Raw genomic sequence first — 18,029 nt, forward strand, 5'->3', positions numbered from 1 at the left:
CAGCAATAATACTAGGAGATTTCAATCTCCACATGGATAACCCAGCTCTCTCAACTAGCTGCCAAACTCTCCTTCTAGCATTCTCAGCGATGGGCTTTACCCAAATAGTCAATAACCCGACACATAAAGCAGGACATACGTTGGACCTGATCTTTATCAACAAAGGCATAAAATCGTCCTCCCCACCAAAAAATACGAAGATACCCTGGTCAGATCACTCCCTGATTTCTACCTCATTCGCATTGGAAAAATCTACTGCTCCTCATCCACCTACTCCCTCCTTTAATTACAGGAAACCTTGTCACCCCGACGACCTCACCAATCAGCTGACCAAACACCTTCCCGCTATTGTTCTCACCGATCCCAATATGGCCTTACGATCATGGAACTCCATCACAGAATCCATAGCCAATAAGCTCTGCCCTCTAACAACAAAAAAATCCCACCCAGACGCCTCCAAAAAACAACCATGGTTCACCGACGATCTTAGAAGGCTAAAACAAAAATTAAGACAAATGGAATCCAACTGGCGGAAAAGTCCTAATGCTAGCACACTCTCAGCCTACAAACGCTCGCTACAACAATACAAGGCCAGCACCTCCAAATCAAAAAGAGACTTTTTTGCCTCCAAAATCCACAACTTAGTCTTTGATGCGAAAGCTCTATTCTCCTATGTTTCCTCCCTAACCCAAGTACCCTCACCAGAATGCCCTAGTAACCAAGCTCAAGCTAAAGCAGATGAACTCGCCATCTTCTTTCAAAACAAAATCACAAATCTTCTTACTCAACTTCCCTCCAATATCATCCCTCTAACTCCAGCCCTAATGCCTCACATCAAAAACATTCATCTTGAAATGTTTGAACCCACTTCGTCTTCCGAAATCCAAACCATCCTTAAAAGAATGAAACCATCTTCGCACCCAGCGGACCATATTCCCTCAAAACTTCTCCTCTCAATACCAGACACCATATCCAAAACATTAGCAGACATCATCAACTGCTCGCTATCCCAAGGTTCCTTCCCAGAAGACCTCAAACAAGCCTCACTCAAACCTCTTTTAAAAAAACCCAACCTGGACCTAAAAGACCCCAACAACTACCGTCCAATAGCTAATCTCCCTATCATAGCTAAGATTATGGAAAGGCTTGTGAACGCACAACTATCGGACTTCATCGAAGACAACAAAATTCTATCCGCCTCACAGCATGGATTCCGCAAAAATAGGGGCACAGAATCCCTACTTACCTCCCTAACAGACCTACTCATCTTAGGTACAGACAAAGGTCAATCCTTTCTATTGATCCTTTTGGACCTCTCAGCAGCTTTCGATACCGTAAATCACGCTATCCTCATCAAACTGCTAGCTGCGATAGGAATCTCTGGTTTAGCACTCTCCTGGTTCAAATCGTTCCTAACCAACAGAGGCTACAAGGTAAAAATCCAGAATAAAGAATCATCATGCCACGACTCGACCATCGGAGTCCCACAAGGTTCCTCTTTATCCCCTACACTCTTTAATATTTACCTCCTACCACTATGTCAACTCCTCATCAACCTCAAGTTAATACACTTTCTCTATGCAGATGACATCCAGATCCTGATCCCCATCAAAGAATCATACTCAAAAACCCTTGAATACTGGGAATCCTGTCACATAGAAATCAAAAACCTCCTCAACAGCCTCAATCTGGTACTAAACTCCACCAAAACTGAAGTATTACTCATAACTCCTGATAACAATCTCACAACCTCTCTGCCAAACAACCTACAAACCACTCATGTAAGAGATCTAGGTGTGCTAATCGACAATAAACTAAACTTCAAAGCCCACATCAATAAAACCACCAAAGACTGTTTCTATAAACTGCAAGTTTTAAAAAGGATAAGACCACTCTTCCATGCCAAAGACTTCAGAACCATCCTCCAAGCCCTCATTTTCTCAAAATTGGACTACTGCTGCTCCACTTTACTTGGCCTCCCCTCCTCATACACAAAACCGCTCCAAATGGTCCAAAACGCAGCAGCCCGTCTACTGACAAACACTAAGAAAAGAGACCATATCTCCCCAGTGCTACAAGACCTCCACTGGTTACCAATTCATTTCAGAGTCATTTATAAATCCATCACCTTGATATACAAAATCATTCACCAACATACCACAATCGATCTACAAATTCCTCCCCGCTTCCACAAATCCATAAGACCGACCAGGGAAGCCTACAGAGGATGCCTCATTGTTCCACCCACGAAAACCACTAATCACAGCACCTTAAGAGACCGAGCCCTTTCCACCGCAGGCCCACAGTTATGGAACTCCATCCCTCCAGAACTCAGAAACGAACCATGTCTCCTAACCTTTAGGAAAAGACTCAAGACATGGCTTTTCAGGCAAGCCTTCTCGAACTCTACCTAAGATGCACCATAAACAAACTCTCTACTCAGAGACTGTACATATGAGACACCATATTTATATTGAACTTTTGTATATAATTATTCTCCTCTATCTCTTTCTATTTCTTACATTCCCAGTTCATTAGCCCTTGTTAATTGTAACTGCTTCTCTTCATCACGTTATTTATGTTTTTTGGTTGTATTATCCGCACCCCTGTTTTCTGTAAACCGACATGATGTGAACGAGTTCATGAATGCCGGTATAAAAAAACCTTAAATAAATAAATAAAATAAATAATGGGGAATTTGTATGATTTTGGGGGACCAGGGGGCAGGACTTCCAAAAGGAGTATTAATTTAACAATTATGGTCCATGATTAGATTGGGATGGGAGGGAGCCATGAGACCACCATTTCATTTCTCCCATACTTGGGGTGTGTGTGGGGGAGGGGGGGGATACTTTACACAGGCCATGAGGCCCTTTTAAATCCCTCTGGCAGTTCATGTGTTGCTACAGCCAGCAAGTCACAAAAAAAGTTCTCATGCAATTTTGCTCTGAAAGCTAATGAGTTAGTACATTGACTTCTGTGTGTCTGAGATAAAAGCTCAGAAGTGGAGAAATTCAGTAATAGTTCAAGGTTATTATTTTACAGATCTGTGAAATTCAGAATATTGATATATTTCTAAATGAACATTTTAAAGGATTTCAGAATCCTGGACAGTAATGGCTGAGTTTCGTCTCCAATGTAGTGGCAATCAACCACATGAAAGAAAAAGAAAGTATGTATGTGTTGGAGAGATGTAGGATTACAAATGAATTCAATTATAAGTAAATTAGTCTGACATCAAAACCTGGGATATTATTAACAATTGATCATTAAAATAAACTTAACAATCCATCTAGATAATAATAATTTTACTGCAAAGGAGCAGCTTGAATTTAGGGCAAGATATGGGTGAAAGGGTTTGCACCATAAGTGGAGTGGACAGGAAACAAAGAGTAGGACCAAACTGGCTAATTTTCTCAATGAAAAATAATAAATAGTGGAGTGCCCCAAGGATCTATACTGTGATCAGTGCCTAATTTATTCATTAATGATCTGGAAAAGAGAGCAATAAGTGAGATGATCAGATTTGCAGATGACACAGAATTATTCAAAGTAGTTAAAAGACAAGCAGACTGTGAGGAATTGTAGGACAACCCTGTGAGACTGGGAAATTGGACATCTAAACTGCAGATGAAATTTAATATGGACAAATGCAAAGTGATGGCCATGGGGAACATTAATCTCAAGTATATGCAATTATGCATACACTGCTAGGTTCCATATTAGTATGTGCCATTCAGGAAAAGGATCTTGGAACCATTGTGGGAGATGCATTATAATCTCCAGTCCAGTGTGCAGCAGCGGTTAAATAGAAAAGCAATTAGAAGGTTAGGAATTATTTGAATTGGAATTAAAAAGAAAGAACACCACACAGAGACCCCATGGGGATCTTCACTACAGAGGTGGCCTGGTGTCAGAACCCATCAGTCTAGTTTGAAAAGTGCTTACCATTTTGCCATAGCACCATCATTGGAGGCTGCTGCATTGGTAGGCTCACACCTGTTCAAGAGCAGGTTTGGTGAGGGAATTTTGTTTGAATTTTAGAAGTTAAAGATCTGTTTTTGTAGTTTCCCTGTTTCTTTTCAGTATTGGACAAAACCCTCTTGCCGGGAAGGGTAGGAAAGTAATTAGATCTAAGCTGCTGACCCATATCTAGTGGCTGGTGAATGCAGTCTTATTGATTTTTCTTAGTATATTTGAGGTGTGAGATTTGTTTTAAGTTTTGGGAGGAAGTTTTGGTGGCTTATCCTTCCTGTTGAGAGAGGAGTGGAGGAAAAAAAGAGGGTTTTGTTACCCCTGCTACTGTGAATCTTAGATCTATCAACCTGGAGGATCCCCAATATCATTGGAGAGAAGTTTTCATAAAGGATATATGGAGAAAGGAGAGACCCGAGACCCCACACATGAGTTTCTACTCTGGAGGGCAAGATGGAGACCAATGGAGATTGTGGCATTTAAACAGTGGACCAGGGGTATTTTGGAAAGGGAGAGCCATGGGGATAAGAGATCTTTCCACCCAAGGCAGCCTAACACTCCATTCACAAGAAGAAAGGGGATCATCAGGGACAGTCCCAAAGGACCACAGTCACAGATTAAGTTTTGGAGTTGAATTATTGGATTGATCATGGATGAAACCAGAAGAAAATGTATATGGTATCAATTTATTATCATTGAACAAATATCAAACAATAAATATTTTTTGAACATGCAACTTGCCTGTCCATGTTAGGATTCGTGGGTTTCGTGGACCCTTGGCCTGAGGAGTGGGTTGTTACCCCCTGTGGGGCGGAGCTCACCGTCGGGAGGTGAGGTCAGGTGCAGCAGGAGCTTGTGGAGAGAAGTCTGTGGAGAGGTTCCGAGGAGCGGGGTGAGAGAAACAGTACAGAGGGACCCCACAGTACACAGGTTGGGCTGGAGAGCAGTACCTGAGCAGAGGCCTCCGAGAGAGCGGCGCTAGGCAGGCCCGAGGAGCGGGGAGCGTGAGGCAGGAAGTTCAGAGGTATGCTGCAGAGACAGCCCCAAGAGGCGGAGCTGCATAGTGAGGAAGGCACTGATGCTATGATGTGGGCAATCCTGTGGAGAGGGGAAGCCTGAGTTGAGTCTCCACTCCAGACAATAACGTAAGCAACCCCGAGGAGCGGGGCTGCGCACAATGAAACCTCTGGTAGAGGAATGGAAGCACCACCCCGAGAAGCAGGGAGGTGTGAGTACAGTCACAGATGCAATATGAAGACACTGCCCCAAGGAGCGGGGAAGCACAGGCAATCACCGGTGTGGAACGTAGGCACTGCCCCGAGGAGCGGGAAAGCACAGACAGTCTCTGCTGTAGAACATAGGCACTGCCCCGAGGAGCAGGGAAACACGAACAGTCGCTGGTATAGAACGTAGGCACTGCCCTGGGAGCGGGGAAGCATGGAGATGTGTCTCCAGAGTAATGAAGCAGTTCTCAGAGGTAACCCTGAGGAGCAGGGAGGCCTGCGGGTAGGACCTCTGGAAGGCGCAGGGCTAGTCCGAGGAGCAGGGGAAGCCAAGAGACCAGGTCTCTGATAGGAACTCAAGCAGGCCTCCGAGGACCGGGTACCTTAGCCAGGGTCCAGAGTCCAAAGTAGATCAGAGACAGCCACCACAGGTCCGAGGAGACAGGAGTAAGTGATGGAACTCGTTGCCAAGTCAGCTAGCAAGGGGTGAAGGCGGTGCTTAAGAACCCTGACCAAGTGATGTCATCAGTCGGGGACGCTCCTGAGGTTCTCGCGGTAGCATATTCAAAGGAGGGCCCAGTGGCATGCCTTCCTAGGCCCAGTGGCGGCCACTCTGGGCCTTCCTAGGCCCAGTGGCGGCCACTCTGGGCCTAGGAAGGCCCAGAGTGGCCGCCATGAGGAACCTTTAGGTATGTGGTGGTAGAGGCTAGCCCCCGCTGCGAGCAGGCCCAGAGAGAGAAGAAGGACAGCACAAGATGTAAGTAGACGCGGTGGCAGCCGTCTGCAACCGACAGTCATAACAGTCCAATCTGATAATCTTAGAGACTTATGGACTGAGATTACATCCCAGGAGAGACTTTTTGCACAATACCTTGGGCCCTGGAAGTATATCTCCCCCCTGCCCACTCTCCCAATTTGGAGAATCTACACAAGAATTTTTAGATACTTTGCCCAGACCACTAACATAGTCCACTGACTCCCAACCACAGTAACATACTCCATTGACTCCTGCACCTAGTAATGTACTCCACTGTCCCCCCCTAACTCAGTAATATACCCCATTAATACCATAAATCTAGTATCAAAACCCATTGAACCTCCTAACTTAGTAACATATCCCCTGACCCCTCAAACCCAGTAATGTACACCTGTGATGCCCCAAACCCATTAGCATACTCTTTGACTCCCAAACCCAGTAACACACCCAACTGTGTCCCCTACTCACCAACATACAAACTGTGCTTTACCAAACTCTAATGCTGTGATTGTGACCCCTAACCAACCAAAACCCCTTCATTGTGCCCCCCATTAGTACACATTGTTTAAGAGGAGCTACCTTATCCACGGCGTTAGTCTTTTCTTTGTGCCAAGACTTATCCAGGCATCAGCAGAAAGGCCCTCTAATTCTGCTGATTTTCAGCTGGTTGTTTTTACCTCTAGGCTCTTCTCCCCCACTACAAATGGGTTAAAAAAAAACCCCGCTAGAAAGGAGCATATTGAGGAGTTCCTTAGCTATAAATTACTGCTCAATACTATTCTTTTGAGAGATACAGTAAAAGAAAACATGATTTTCAAAGACAAATGCTGAAAACAGCTGCTCTGAAAACAAACATTCTTTTTTTTTTATGAGCTTCTTCACATCAGCAAGATGAGATGCAGCACACACAAATAACTTAGCATGTTCTTTGCTCATTTAAAGCAGACAATGTACCTTTAACTGTGTGATTGGAAGAGATTCTGTGTCTCATGCCATAATATCTGTTCAAATGGTAAAGGAAGGGAGGTGAAGATAGGGGCAGCCTTGGTACAGAGAGAGGGAAGGGAAAGAGAGAGAGAGAGAGGCAACAGAAAGCAGCTTAAATTCACGGTACTTTTCTTTCTTCCTGCCAGTTTTTGTTTTTATGATACAATGAGTTACAGCAGGCCACGAACTAGCACGGCGTGGCGTTACCTCATCCCCTTGTAGGAAGGACCAAATGCCAAGACTGTGCGTCTAATTCCCTGCCTGCTGCACGGGTCAAAACCTATTATTGTTGTTTTGTTGTAACTGGGCCAGCGGTGACCATTTTGCTCGCCTAAGATTCAGCAGGAGATCTCACAGCTAGACCTCTTTCTTTCTTTCTTTTAGTTTTTTTTCCACTACTTATGTTGTTAGGCCAAAACTCATTGCTTCGGCATACGTTTCCACCTGACCTCACTCAACTGATTGCCTTCTGGCTATAGGCCAACTACTTAAATTTAAAAAAATAAATCTGCTGCAGGCATCCTCCTATGGTGATGTGAGAGCATAAGTCCCAGTGGCAGAGGAATGAATGTATGGGAGTAGCAGAAGGAAAGAATGACAGCATGCCTCGTCCGAGACTAGTGCTTGGATGGATGGATATTATTACTTTGCTCTCACACTCCAAGAGAGTGAGACACAGTTTTCCAAGATTCTTTCTGGATGAAATAACGAATTGGAAATCGCAGAAGAGCATCCATGCTTCCTGACGGAGGTAAAATAATAAATAAATGAAATTCAGAGCTGGAAGAGGCGGGTGGGGAGTAGGTGGAAGGAGGCAGCCAGGGGTCATTTCTGCAAATCTACTTCATCTGAACCTGAACGACTGTAACTCAATCCAGTTAAGATGCGTGCAAAAGGCAGGAAAAGCGGTGAATTTTTCCTAGGCATAAGTAATAGCTTTTAAAAATACATACAAGTTATGCTTCATATTGAGCTTGCTTATCCATACTGGGGTCCATATTCAGTCAAGGTCTGGATAGTAAAGTTAGCCAGATAAACTTATCTGGCTAACTTTGGAGGTATAATCAATTGTGCAGCTGCACTATTCAGTATAGCCGTCTATCTTAAAGTTAGTTGGATAACGTTATCTGACTAACCTTAGAACAGGTCTTTGGCGTGACCAGACTTTGCTGGATAAGTTAGCAGTCTAACTCTGAATATCAGAGTGAGCTGGATAACTTAGTTGGCTAACGTAACATCCCCCCCCCCTCCTGAAATGGCCCCAGTGTGCACCTAAGTTATCCAGCTACGTTTTAGCTGGATGATAAGCTATTCAGCTAATATTTAGCCAGATAAGTGCCCAAATATTCATTTAAGCCTGATAATTAGTGAGATATCTTGCTAAATGCCTCTGAATATGGTCCTCACTATGAATGAAAAGTTGTTCATAATATTAATTTGGATTTATAGAGCACTTGTCACCTAAACAATATCTCAGCTTTTTGTGGGGGATGACTTAGCCTCACACTGATGGTGAGGACTTAAGGGGGAAAAAAAAGGCACTATCATTATCATCCAAATTCTAGTTGGCTGAGACAAAGGAAGATCATTTTCCAGGATCACAGAGAGAGCCAGTGGCAATGGGGAGGCTGAAACCCATGCCTCTGCAGGCTTCATGTCCTGCGGTTTTGTGATGTGATGAGAAGAAAGCTCAGATGCACATCTTTTCCCTGATTAAAGGAAAGGTCTGCCAAACTACACAGACTAAACATAAAAATAGTTATTCTCAGTTTTAAGCCTCTTGGGAATTTTTATAATTTGTTGAGGCCTTTTTTTGACAAAAATATGATGAGGTCCATATTCAAAAGCCATTTAGACGGATAACTTAAAAGTTATCCGTCTAAATAGCACAATTGGCATATTCAGCCATTTATCCAGCTAAAGTTTAGCTGGATAATCATGGGTAGATTTTTAAAAAATACACGCATGCGTCCACGTGCACGCGCATGTTATAAAATCTGGGGTAGTTCGCGCAAGGGGGTTTTGAAAATAGCAAGTTACGTGGGACGACGCGATCAGGCTTCCCCCAGTTCCCTACCAGTCCGCTCCAATTAAGGAGCGGACTTGGAGGGAACTTTCCTATCCCCCTACCTATCCTCCCTCCCTCTTCCCCTCTCCTCCCTGACTCCTTTGAAAACCTTTTTGTTTTTTTCTTGTTTTCAAACTTACGCCAGCTCCTGGCTGCTGGCGCGTGATCCCCCAGCACAGCGGCAAATGGCCTCTGTACAGGTTGCCTCCAGCTCCGCCCCACACCATCCCCTGGACCGCCCCTCCTCGCCCCTGGGACCGCCCCTTGGAATAGGCCTGGCTCTTGTGCGCGTAATGGGGGTTATGCGCGCGGCCAGGACTCTTCTAAAATGCGTGCAGCACGCGCAAGGCCCAGCTACACACGTAACCCCCATTTTCCCCGCACACAGGGGATTAAAAATCAGGCCTTTATTTGGCTATAATTTAGCCACTAGACTGGGATGGATCTGCACCGCTTCCTCTGCCCCTGCCAAATCTGCCAAGCTTCACCAAACGGAAGTCTAATAATACTTCAAACAAGGTAATTAATAAGATACAAAAATGTATTGGAAAGCAAAAATATCCAATGCCAAAAAAGACAATAGCTGATTAAAGAAGGACCATCATACCACTCTTTGGTTTTTGGAACATGAATTATGTTCATTAGCCAGCTGGTTCACATATAATCATCGGTCTAGATAGTAGTATTCTTATTACAATTTTATATTTTTTAGTCTTTTTTAAATGCTTAAACTTCCCCTTCAATATGTTCAGTGCAACCAAGCCCGATACGATATCATGTTTCACAGTAACTGCTTCAGGGGCTCCAAATGAATGTGTAAGATGGGGTGGGTAACAGGTATGATTCTCAGTGCTTGCTTGTATTCCATAATGAATTCTCTCTAGAAGGATAAAGAAGAAGACAGTTAAATGCCACATCCCATAGGATGGCACTGTAGTAGTGCTCAGCTCCACCCAATACAATGATGAAATCCAATGACAATTATCAGATACCCAATTGTATAAGCTACTTTCTGCAGATCCTACCGCTGAAATTATGACAGAGGTTGCCCATCTAGTTCAAATTGGATTTGATCAGGGGTATCTCACTAACGCAGAGAAAGAATTTGTTATTAATAAATGTCCTCGAATACCTGTGTTGTATTTTTTCCCCAGAATTCATTGTCTGTTATCAATCCTCCTGGCAGACCCATTGAGGTAGATCTTAAAAAAATACGTGATCGTGTACTTTTGTTCGCGCACCAGGCGCAAACAAAAGTACGCTGGATTTTATAAGATACGCGCGTAGCCGCGCGTATCTTATAAAATCCGGGATCGGTGCGCGCAAGGCTGCCGATTTTGGGCAGCCTGCATGCGCCGAGCCGCACAGCCTGCCTCCGTTCCCTCCGAGGCCGCTCCGAAATCGGAGCGGCCTCGGAGGGAACTTTCTTTCGCCCTCCCCTCACCTTCCCCTCCCTTCCCCTACCTAACCCACCCCCCCGGCCCTATCTAAACCCCCTCTACCTTTATCCATGGATTTACGCCTGCCAGAGGCAGACGTAAATCCGTGCGCGCCAGCGGGCTGCTGGCGCGCCAAGACCCGACCCAGGGGCTGTTCCGGAGGGCGCGGCCACGCCCCCGGAACGTCCCCGGGCCGAAACCACGTCCCCGGGCCCACCCCCCAAACGGCGCGTCACGCCCTCGAAACGCCGCGTCATTTGATGACGCCCCAACACGCCCCCAACACGCCCCCTTAAAAAAGACCAGGGACTTACGCGCATCCCGGGGCTCTGCGCGTGCTGGCGGCCTATGCAAAATAGGCGCGCGGGCGCGCGAGGGCCCTGCTCACGTAAATCCGGCCGGATTTACGCAAGCAGGGCATTTAAAATCCGCCCCATAGTGTCTGCCAATGACTCTGTGTTAGAACCACTCTCTATCTTTTTGGATAAAATTCTTCAACCCCTTGTGCCACTGGCCCCTTCCTTTATTAAAGATACTTCCAGCATGCTTGAAGTTTTGCAATCTTTGAAAGTTGAACCGGATTGGATGCTAGCTGCCATGGACTTACAATCGCTATATACTGTCATCCCCTAAGACCAAGCTGTAAATGCTGTCACTAAAATACTATCTCAGCGTCCATATCCTCAATGTATTCCTACTGAATACATTATCCATCTGTTATATCTGGCTTTAAGCAAGAATTATTTTTCATGTGATGGCCAGTTTTATTTTCAAATTTGTGGCACAGCCATGGGGGTAGCCGTGGCACCCAACGTGGCCAACATTTTTGTAGCTGATTTTGAATCCTTGTATCTTCAAGACACAGCTCAGAGACAGCATTTAGTCTGCTGGAAGCGATATATAGATGATATCTTTATAATTTGGAATGGACCAGTATCCTCTTTGAAAAATTTTCATAATTGGCTTAATTCTCTACAATCATCTTTAAAGTTTACAATTAATTATGACCACACTGAAGTAGTGTTCCTGGATATTCGTATTATTAAACAGCATGATTCTTTAAAAATGAGCATCTACCAAAATTCCACAGAATGTAATAACTTACTAAAATTTGACAGCTCACATCCTACCTCTTTCAAACGCAGTTTACCAATTGGCCAGTTTTTAAGGCTGTGCCGACTGTGCTCAGATCGAGATGATCTTAAAATCCAAGCTAAAAACATGGCCTCTCAATTGAGGATATCCATTATCCTGTATTCGATTAGCATATCAAAGAGCTTTATTTAACCATCTAGAATACCATTTTTTAAAGCTTGAAGGCTCCAGAGGATTCAAACCATCCAGACTCTCATTCTAAAGCGTTCTACAATGTCTTCCTTAATCAGCAGTACCATCAAGAAGCATTGGTTTGTGCTGCAAAAAGTCAACCCTATATTTTCTTCTAATTTGAGGATTCCTTTTTTCAAGGGGACATAATATAAGAGAACACGTTGTACGATCAAGTAATTACTTTTCTGACAGGCCATCCAATGAAGATAGCACATGTCAATGTGAGCTATGTAGAATGAAACTGCCATTGGACAGAATTACATTACTGACGGGTAAACAGATTTCTTTATTGTCAAATGTTTCATGCACATCATCATTTGACATTTGTAATATATTTGATTGTCTGCCCATGCAACCTCAAATACGTTGGGATGACTAAATGGAAAATTAAGGTTAGACTCATCAAACATAGAAGCCATTTAAAAATTTGTAAAGAGGAAGCTCCTTTAGTAGATCACTTCCTCCAAAACAACGACTTCCAAGATTGCAAATGGACTATTTTAGAGAAAGTTCCAGCTCATTGGAGAGGTGGAGATCGAGCTAGGAAATTAATCCAATAGGAACAAAGATGGATATTTCAATTACAAACTGTTATTTTGTCAGGGTTAAACAAAGAAATTGAATGGAATGTATTTTTATAAATTCTTTTAAATTTGTCATGTAGCTCCATGCCCCACTACATTGTCTCATGATCTCATCTACATAAAAGCTATGCAATACATGGGCTTTTAAGACACAAATAGCACAGGTATTTGACTAATGATCTTTGGTGCATTTGAGAAGCCCTGGTGTCTAGTGAGTTTCCCGTTTCTATCGATTGCATTATAGAGTCCATCAAGCTAGGGTGAGAGAACATAGTAGAAATTTCATCTTTGTGAGACTTTCCTCACTCCAAATGATGTCAAATCTTCACCAAGGTGTACTGTGAAATCTTCACCAGGTGTACTGTGTCCCTATACCCGAAACCACCACCAACACCTCACCTTGACCTAATAGATGGCCCTCCTATAGAGATATAAATACTTAACTACTATGAGGGCCTTGTATATAGTCTCTCTCTCTCTCTCCCCCCCAAAATAGGGATTATCACACATTGTCCCTTTTTGTTATCAATGCATTAGTAACACTTTTTGATGAATCTAGCTGTTTGTAACACTATGTTCTTTATTGCTAAGGCTTCACCTGAACTTATTAAGCTTGTAGATAACTAGCTATTCATTATACATAAAGGGCAATAGGTCCAAGTAGTCATCCATACAATATGTTAGTTTTGTCTTTGTAAAGCCATTGGTACCTGGCATTCCTTTCTCTTATATGAAGAAAGTATGTTCATTCCCTACTCTCCACTTGTGTTTTCACCTAGAAAATCTCCATTGGGAGATTTCCGTATGTACCCTTGATAGAAAAATGTATTTTTAAAAGCTACAGCATACAACTGAACCTTCTCAGACTACCAAAGGCATTGCCAACTTGCAATATAATATGCATATTATTACTAGTAGGGTAAACTTTGCAGCCTAAGCAGATATGCCAAAGAGGTCATTTGCAGGAGGATTAATTTTGGCCATTCCTGGTTTGGAACTTATATCCAAATGCCCGATGGTCTTTTTTTGTCCTTGATTCAATGCATTAAAATCAGTTCTTCAGGTCTCATAATGCCTCTGGATGAGGTTGTTATATATTCAGCACTGGCATAAACTAGCATTCTAGGAAGTGGTTGTTTCAGCTATTCTGCCTAAGCTTTGTTTGACTTCTTTCCTCAACTCTTTCCTTCATCTTATGGTGCTATCAACTGAGGCTGACCTTGAACTTTGGCCCGTATTTCCAAATCTTTGTCCCCTTGACCCAGCATTTTAATAATGGCCTTAATACATCAGGCCATTTGTTAATTCAGTGGAAAGTGAACTAACCACCAGATTTTTCCCTCTTTTCTACCTTCAGGAGATGATGGCAAGGATGGTAAAGCCCTGCCAGGCCCTCTGCAGCCAAAGCAGCCAGTCCAACAGCAGTTGCATTAGCAACCAGTCCGTTAGCAAATACTTGCAGACCCTTCTGCTGCAGAAGTAGCAAGGCCAGAGGAGAAGTAATAGGAAGAGGAACATTTCTCCACCATAATCCAGAAGGATCAGCCAGAAAATGCCCCAGAGGAGGAGGCCTCACTAATTGCAGATCAGCAAAGGCTGGCCTATACCTAGCAACTAATAGAGGATGTGCAGGGGATGAGGGCTATGCAGAATAGATGCAATATCTTGGTATCATGCAGCAGCTGGCCCCCATATCTGCTGCTGCTACAGCAGATCTACAGTCTTGCCCTCTGTCTCAGCCAGCTACTCTGCATCCAAGGGCAGATGGTGGCCGTGGCCAAAACAGCTGCTCACAAGTCAGTCAGAAGGCTGATGAGCCCCTGAAGGGAGCATTCCTTCTAAACATGCTCCACTTTAGTGAAACACACAGGGGGGAATGCAGCGAGGCTTGGGGAGTGAGGATGGGAAAGGGAGGTAAAATTGTTAATCCCCATTCACAATCTTTGTCTGTTCACTATGCACACACATTCCCTTACACTGTAACTAAAAAGGCATTATTTCACCTAAAATTGTTGCTGAATGATTTTTTTCTTTGAGAGATGGCAGCAGGTGATATCTGTAATTCTGCCAGGGTCAGACTTTGCATCATTGTCTTCTCTGCTCTCCTCCTATTCCTCATTGCGTTTTTATGCGGTGGGGAATACAGCAGGCAGTAAAGTAAAGATGACAGACCTTGCCTGCAGTATATTGTAAGTCCACTCCTGTTATATTTAGACATCTAAAGTGGGTCTTGAGGATGTCAAATGCTCACTTTATCACCGATCTAGTGTACTGTAGAGACCCATTATATAGAAATGTGCCTGCATGGGTAAAATGCAATGAATAAGTCAATTTCCAGTTTGGTTCATTGCAACAGAAATGAAACATTGACTCATTTGGATATTTTTGGTTTGGAAAATAGTGTGTGCCATTAGCAAACAGCATGTACTATATTATATATATATATGCGATATGTATCCTATACAGGAACATCGGTATCCTATACAGGAACATCGGTATATAAAAGTTAAAAATAAAAAAATAATAAATATACCTACAAATAAAAACAATCGCTGCCCCAGCAGTCTCCCACAATCCCTTTACCACTTCTGTGAAGTCGCCAATGAGGAAAGGGGCAGGAGCCATCCCAGTAGTTAAATCACAAGCGGATTGTGATAAATTACAGGAAGACCTTGTGAGACTGGAAAATTAGGCATCCAATTGGCAGATGAAATTTAATATGGATAAGTGCAAGGTGATGCATATAGGGAAAAATAACCCATGCTATAGTTACACAATGTTAGGTTCCATATTAGAGCTACCACCCAAGAAAGAGATCTAGGTATCATAGTGGATAACACATTGAAATCATCAGTTCAGTGTGCTGCGGCAGTCAAAAAAGCAAACAGAATGTTGGGAATTATTAGGAAGGGAATAGTTAATAGAATGGAAAATGTCATAATGCCTCTGTATCGCTCCATGGTGAGACCGCACCTTGAATACTGTGTACAATTCTGGTCGCCGCATCTCAAAAAAGATAAAGTTGCACTGGAGATGGTACAGAAAAGGGCGACCAAAATGATAAAGGGGATGGAACAGCTCCCCTATGAGGAAAGACTAAAGAGGTTAGGACTGTTCAGCTTGGAGAAGAGACAGCTGAGGGGGGATATGATAGAGGTTTTTAAAATCATGAGAGGTCTAGAACGGGTAGATGTAAATCAGTTATTTACTCTTTCAGATAATAGAAAGACTAGGGGGCACTCCATGAAGTTAGTATGTGGCACATTTAACACTAATGGGAGAAAGTTCTTTTTTACTCAACGTACAATTAAACTCTGGAATTTGTTGCCAGAGGATGTGGTTAGTGCAGTTAGTGTAGCAGTGTTTAAAATAGGATTGGATAAGTTCTGGGAGGAGAAGTTCATTACCTGCTATTAATTAAGTTGACTTAGAAAATAGCCACTGCTATTACTGACATCAGTAACATGGAATAGACTTAGATTTTGGGTACTTGCCAGGTTCTTATGGCCTGGATTGGCCATTGATGGAGACAGGACGCTGGGCTTGTTGGACCCTTGGTCTGACCCAGTATGGCATGTTCTTATGTTCTTATGCTGCACTGGCTGCAGCTGATAGATGGCATTGGCTGGCCCTGAGACCATTGCTGAGTTGTTTTACGGCTAATATTAATTTGCAGCCGTCTAACTACTTGGTGAAAGTTTCAGGGCCAGCTGGTGCCATTTTTAAACTGGATTGCTTCTGCCTCTTTCTTCATCAGAGACTCCCATGGAAGGAGTAAGGGGGCCACAGGAGAGTAGAGAGGCAGGTATTTCTTTTTACTTTACTTTCTTTACTTTTTCTTTTGGATTTTTAAAAAGGTAATGTTTATTTCAGTTCAGAAAATGAACCAAACCTAAATAAACCATAAACAAACTGAAACCTAGGAAAAAAAACCTGAAACAAAAAGAATGAGCCAAAATGAATGTTTTTCTCCTGCATATCCTTACTATTTTGCCTTTCTTCTGGAGGAGTTTCAGGATATCACGTGGGCATCAACAGCCATGTTTTCAGTGGGTACCTCAATCACCTGTTGGGGGGAAGGGCAAATATGGGAGGCGAAACACAGCTGGTGATTTTTAAGGAGGGGAGCCTGGTTAGAATAACAGGGCCAAACACAAGGGCCCTAGGTATTTCCTGTCCCTATAACTCATTTTATCCTGAGATGGTAGCCTAATGCTACATGAGTGCAATCAACTGCCTCCAGGACAGAAGAAAACCCAGATATGTAATAAAAGTACTTCATAGTTTGTTTTTTCTGTTCTCTTTTCAGAGGAAATGAAACATAATCTTTAATTCTTCAGAGAAAAGCTGGAATAAATTGATCTATACAATGGGAAATGGCTGACTGGTTAATTTCAGTAGTGTGAGCCTCTGTTTGGAAGCTTCCTATGGCCAAGAAAGCCAAAAATCGGCTGCTAACATATACTACCGACCAACAGCCCCTGAAGCAGCTCAGAATTGAGCAAAACCCGGCCTGAGTCAGGCATTTATTTTTAAATGCCTGACCTTCAACTGCATACATTGCAGTTCTAATTTTTGTCTGATATATATCACTAGTTTTGCAGTGTGGTGGCACTGAAAATGTTTACAACACCATCCAGTCTGTAAAAGAAAAAAGAAGGTGCTGCAGCAATCTGAAGGATACTACAAACCAAGAAAACTGGACTTTCATACAATATAATTATTATATTCTTGAGTACAATGAGAGAGAGTTAATAAAAGAGCTTGTGACAAATCTGAACTTAAAAATCTGTCATGCAGTTTTTACTGATTTCAATCCCTCTAATCAGAAATGCAGAAGTGAATGATCAGGATCAGAGGTAAGAAAACTTAAAAAATGATTTCTATAAGAAACATAACTCACTAGAGAAAGCAATAGAAATTTGTAAGACTGTGAATATAAGTCAGGCACACAGATAAATCCATGGCACAAGATGAGTTGCTAGGACCAGTAGATGTTATTTCAAAGTTAAAGGGAGCCCTAAGAAATGTGAGAAAAAAAATCATAAGGCTTAGGGAGCAAGTTAGCAATTCATGAGGTACAAAAAGGGTTATTGTGTAGTACTCAGAAACCATATGGCCTTAATCAGAAAGGACCTTTCCACATTCCATGGCTACAGAAAAGATCTTTATTGAAACAGGCAAAATGTAGGGAACACTGATGCTAAAGTCATTTTGGATGCAATCCAAGCAGGTGACTATCTGGGAAGTAGAGAATACACTGTGCATCTAGGTATCCTAAAAGGTTTTGCTGAGATGCAAGATGCAGGAAAAGAATTAATAGCAACACTGGAGTTTGCTGACATTCCAGTCACCTTTAAGTTCAACACAGGTGTAACCCTCCTCCCTTGCCTTTTATTGGGAACCAGAGGCTGCAGAGCATTCTCTCACTCAGTGCAAGCCTGGAATGTGGATTCTGTTGTGGAGGACAGGCTAACCTGTGAGACCTAAGGGAATTATACTCACACTGGAAAAAAATAGTCCTTACAAAAAGTGTTCTGTACCAAAACAAGACGTAAAGTTTCTTGAATCCAAAAATAAGCAGTCCAACAGTTCAGAAATACAAAGAACAGTTTCTTAAACAGTTTGAGAAGAAGGGCAAAGCTGAGACCCTCCACTTGCTTTCTA

At 42.9% G+C, this 18,029-nt stretch overlaps 1 long non-coding RNA gene across 1 annotated transcript in view; it reads left to right on the forward strand.

Annotated features, from left to right (window-relative positions):
• LOC115081514 overlaps positions 1 to 17,150 on the forward strand; it is an 89,040-nt gene extending 71,890 nt beyond the window's left edge. Inside the window, exon 3 of the long non-coding RNA XR_003853814.1 lies at positions 16,672 to 17,150. This is a non-coding gene — a long non-coding RNA (uncharacterized LOC115081514). The remainder of the gene's footprint in view (positions 1 to 16,671) is intronic.
• The last annotated feature ends 879 nt before the right edge of the window (positions 17,151 to 18,029 follow it).

Source organism: Rhinatrema bivittatum, chromosome 1 (genome assembly GCF_901001135.1).
Source record: "Rhinatrema bivittatum chromosome 1, aRhiBiv1.1, whole genome shotgun sequence".
Classification (NCBI taxonomy): domain Eukaryota; kingdom Metazoa; phylum Chordata; class Amphibia; order Gymnophiona; family Rhinatrematidae; genus Rhinatrema; species Rhinatrema bivittatum.